Source organism: Athalia rosae, chromosome 2 (genome assembly GCF_917208135.1).
Source record: "Athalia rosae chromosome 2, iyAthRosa1.1, whole genome shotgun sequence".
NCBI classification, from domain to species: domain Eukaryota; kingdom Metazoa; phylum Arthropoda; class Insecta; order Hymenoptera; family Athaliidae; genus Athalia; species Athalia rosae.
This window is the reverse complement of record NC_064027.1, coordinates 18,681,801-18,686,800: the sequence shown is the minus strand read 5'-3', so window position 1 is coordinate 18,686,800 and position 5,000 is coordinate 18,681,801. Positions and strand designations below refer to the sequence as shown.

The following is a 5,000-nucleotide window of genomic DNA, read 5'->3' as shown; positions in this document are numbered from 1 at the left end:
TCGTTGGAACGAAAAATTTTCAAAGTCCGAAAGAGTCGCGCATCACTCGTTGGATCGAAAAATTTTCAAAGTCCGAAAGAGTCGCGCATCACTCGTTGGATCGAAAAATTTTCAAAGTCCGAAAGAGTCGCGCATCACTCGTTGGATCGAAAAATTGAAAAAGTCCGAAAGAGTCGCGCATCACTCGTTGGATCGAAAAATTTTCAAAGTCCGAAAGAGTCGCGCGTCACTCGTTGGATCGAAAAATTTTCAAAGTCCGAAAGAGTCGCGCATCACTCGTTGGATCGAAAAATTTTCAAAGTCCGAAAGAGTCGCGCATCACTCGTTGGATCGAAAAATTTTCAAAGTCCGAAAGAGTCGCGCATCACTCGTTGGATCGAAAAATTTTCAAAGTCCGAAAGAGTCGCGCATCACTCGTTGGAACGAAAAATTTTCAAAGTCCGAAAGAGTCGCGCATCACTCGTTGGAACGAAAAATTTTCAAAGTCCGAAAGAGTCGCGCATCACTCGTTGGATCGAAAAATTTTCAAAGTCCGAAAGAGTCGCGCATCACTCGTTGGAACGAAAAATTTTCAAAGTCCGAAAGAGTCGCGCATCACTCGTTGGATCGAAAAATTTTCAAAGTCCGAAAGAGTCGCGCATCACTCGTTGGATCGAAAAATTTTCAAAGTCCGAAAGAGTCGCGCATCACTCGTTGGATCGAAAAATTTTCAAAGTCCGAAAGAGTCGCGCATCACTCGTTGGATCGAAAAATTTTCAAAGTCCGAAAGAGTCGCGCATCACTCGTTGGATCGAAAAATTTTCAAAGTCCGAAAGAGTCGCGCATCACTCGTTGGATCGAAAAATTTTCAAAGTCCGAAAGAGTCGCGCATCACTCGTTGGAACGAAAAATTTTCAAAGTCCGAAAGAGTCGCGCATCACTCGTTGGATCGAAAAATTTTCAAAGTCCGAAAGAGTCGCGCATCACTCGTTGGAACGAAAAATTTTCAAAGTCCGAAAGAGTCGCGCATCACTCGTTGGATCGAAAAATTTTCAAAGTCCGAAAGAGTCGCGCATCACTCGTTGGATCGAAAAATTTTCAAAGTCCGAAAGAGTCGCGCATCACTCGTTGGATCGAAAAATTTTCAAAGTCCGAAAGAGTCGCGCATCACTCGTTGGATCGAAAAATTTTCAAAGTCCGAAAGAGTCGCGCATCACTCGTTGGATCGAAAAATTGAAAAAGTCCGAAAGAGTCGCGCATCACTCGTTGGATCGAAAAATTTTCAAAGTCCGAAAGAGTCGCGCATCACTCGTTGGATCGAAAAATTTTCAAAGTCCGAAAGAGTCGCGCATCACTCGTTGGATCGAAAAATTTTCAAAGTCCGAAAGAGTCGCGCATCACTCGTTGGATCGAAAAATTTTCAAAGTCCGAAAGAGTCGCGCATCACTCGTTGGAACGAAAAATTTTCAAAGTCCGAAAGAGTCGCGCATCACTCGTTGGATCGAAAAATTTTCAAAGTCCGAAAGAGTCGCGCATCACTCGTTGGATCGAAAAATTTTCAAAGTCCGAAAGAGTCGCGCATCACTCGTTGGATCGAAAAATTTTCAAAGTCCGAAAGAGTCGCGCATCACTCGTTGGATCGAAAAATTTTCAAAGTCCGAAAGAGTCGCGCATCACTCGTTGGAACGAAAAATTTTCAAAGTCCGAAAGAGTCGCGCATCACTCGTTGGATCGAAAAATTTTCAAAGTCCGAAAGAGTCGCGCATCACTCGTTGGAACGAAAAATTTTCAAAGTCCGAAAGAGTCGCGCATCACTCGTTGGATCGAAAAATTTTCAAAGTCCGAAAGAGTCGCGCATCACTCGTTGGATCGAAAAATTTTCAAAGTCCGAAAGAGTCGCGCATCACTCGTTGGATCGAAAAATTTTCAAAGTCCGAAAGAGTCGCGCATCACTCGTTGGATCGAAAAATTTTCAAAGTCCGAAAGAGTCGCGCATCACTCGTTGGATCGAAAAATTTTCAAAGTCCGAAAGAGTCGCGCATCACTCGTTGGATCGAAAAATTTTCAAAGTCCGAAAGAGTCGCGCATCACTCGTTGGATCGAAAAATTTTCAAAGTCCGAAAGAGTCGCGCATCACTCGTTGGATCGAAAAATTTTCAAAGTCCGAAAGAGTCGCGCATCACTCGTTGGATCGAAAAATTTTCAAAGTCCGAAAGAGTCGCGCATCACTCGTTGGATCGAAAAATTTTCAAAGTCCGAAAGAGTCGCGCATCACTCGTTGGATCGAAAAATTTTCAAAGTCCCAACGATTCTCGCATGGAACTAAGTTCCAACGTACTGCCAAATTTTTCAGGTCGCGTTGCTGTTTTGCCCCATAAGGAACACGTGTTATGACCGGCCGGCTCCGACGTCCGAGCGGCACCGTTGATACTTCATGCACCGAGCGGTCTCGACCGGTCGGTCGGCACCTAGTCCTCGGGTTTCGGAACTTTCGACTTGTTTCGGCCCGTATCTCGACATCCCTTTGCGGGTTTGTTGTCGGGGCTATGGTTTCGTCCTCACCGTGTCACGAACACGCAGACAAAAATTTTTTTCGAATTTTGAAAATTTTTCGTCTGAGCGGAGATTCGCACCACAGGCGTTCGTTTCGTTCCGGTAAGAACCACTCTCACGAGTTCAAAGTTTTTCCGAGCGCTCACGTTTCGCAGGGGCGAGTTCTTCGCTCCGTCTAGAAAATATGATTCAATTTGAATCGTCGACACTACATAACCGCGGGTCGGTGTCTAAGACCGAATGGCCCTTTATGCGGTGACCAGAAAGTCTTCTCTCGCAAGTCGAGGGAAGCAGTCGAACAGAGGCATCAACTCGCCACATTCCGTGCGTATCACAGTCTGTTCGCAGACGGTACACATTGATTTCCAATCGTACTCCCGACGCTTGCAATCTAGCCGAAGGATACGAGAAGGATAATTCGAACGATTTGCACCGGGGAGTCGACAAAAATTGTCTTCACCCGAGGAAACACAAAGTCGAACAGAGCGCTCTGAGCGCTAGTACGCGTACACAAGTTGTGCGGTACCAGATATACATATTATATTAAAACGTGTGGCCGACCGGGCAAAGACTCGGCGGCATGGGGCAACACACGAAAAGAGCTACCAATAACACAAAGCTCCCTGGTTGATCCTGCCAGTAGTCATATGCTTGTCTCAAAGATTAAGCCATGCATGTCTCAGTGCAAGCCATATTAAGGTGAAACCGCGAATGGCTCATTAAATCAGTTATGGTTTCTTAGATCGTACCCACATTTACTTGGATAACTGTGGTAATTCTAGAGCTAATACATGCAAACAGAGTTCCGACCAGAGATGGGAGGAATGCTTTTATTAGATCAAAACCAATCGGTGGCGGGTTCGTCCCGTCCGCCGTTTACTTTGGTGACTCTGAATAACTTTGGGCTGATCGCACGGTCTTGGTACCGGCGACGCATCTTTCAAATGTCTGCCTTATCAACTGTCGATGGTAGGTTCTGCGCCTACCATGGTTGTAACGGGTAACGGGGAATCAGGGTTCGATTCCGGAGAGGGAGCCTGAGAAACGGCTACCACATCCAAGGAAGGCAGCAGGCGCGCAAATTACCCACTCCCGGCACGGGGAGGTAGTGACGAAAAATAACGATACGGGACTCATCCGAGGCCCCGTAATCGGAATGAGTACACTTTAAATCCTTTAACGAGGATCAATTGGAGGGCAAGTCTGGTGCCAGCAGCCGCGGTAATTCCAGCTCCAATAGCGTATATTAAAGTTGTTGCGGTTAAAAAGCTCGTAGTTGAATCTGTGTCCCACGCTGTCGGTTCACCGCTCGCGGTGTTTAACTGGCATGATTGTGGGACGTCCTACCGGTGGGCTTAGCCTTTCGGGGCGGCCCAACTAATATCCCATCGCGGTGCTCTTCATTGAGTGTCGAGGTGGGCCGGTACGTTTACTTTGAACAAATTAGAGTGCTTAAAGCAGGCTATTTTCGCCTGAATACTGTGTGCATGGAATAATGGAATAGGACCTCGGTTCTATTTTGTTGGTTTTCGGAACCCCGAGGTAATGATTAATAGGAACAGATGGGGGCATTCGTATTGCGACGTTAGAGGTGAAATTCTTGGATCGTCGCAAGACGGACAGAAGCGAAAGCATTTGCCAAAAATGTTTTCTTTAATCAAGAACGAAAGTTAGAGGTTCGAAGGCGATCAGATACCGCCCTAGTTCTAACCATAAACGATGCCAGCTAGCGATCCGCCGAAGTTCCTCCGATGACTCGGCGGGCAGCTTCCGGGAAACCAAAGCTTTTGGGTTCCGGGGGAAGTATGGTTGCAAAGCTGAAACTTAAAGGAATTGACGGAAGGGCACCACCAGGAGTGGAGCCTGCGGCTTAATTTGACTCAACACGGGAAACCTCACCAGGCCCGGACACCGGAAGGATTGACAGATTGAGAGCTCTTTCTTGATTCGGTGGGTGGTGGTGCATGGCCGTTCTTAGTTGGTGGAGCGATTTGTCTGGTTAATTCCGATAACGAACGAGACTCTAGCCTGCTAAATAGGCGTACTTTCCGGTATCTCGAAGGCCCCCGGCTTCGGTCGGGAGGTTTTTACTACCGGCGTACAAATAAATCTTCTTAGAGGGACAGGCGGCTTCTAGCCGCACGAGATTGAGCAATAACAGGTCTGTGATGCCCTTAGATGTTCTGGGCCGCACGCGCGCTACACTGAAGGAATCAGCGTGTCTTCCCTGGCCGAAAGGCCCGGGTAACCCGCTGAACCTCCTTCGTGCTAGGGATTGGGGCTTGCAATTATTCCCCATGAACGAGGAATTCCCAGTAAGCGCGAGTCATAAGCTCGCGTTGATTACGTCCCTGCCCTTTGTACACACCGCCCGTCGCTACTACCGATTGAATGATTTAGTGAGGTCTTCGGACTGGTACGCGGCAATGCCTCGGCATTGCCGATGTTGCCGGGAAGATGACCAAACT

At 47.3% G+C, this 5,000-nt stretch overlaps 1 non-coding gene across 1 annotated transcript in view; it reads left to right on the top strand.

The window, feature by feature from the left end:
• Positions 1 to 3,152: 3,152 nt before the first annotated feature.
• LOC125500115 overlaps positions 3,153 to 5,000 on the top strand; it is a 1,914-nt gene continuing 66 nt past the window's right edge. Inside the window, exon 1 of the ribosomal RNA XR_007277311.1 lies at positions 3,153 to 5,000. This exon is cut by the window's right edge and continues 66 nt beyond it. This is a non-coding gene — a ribosomal RNA (small subunit ribosomal RNA).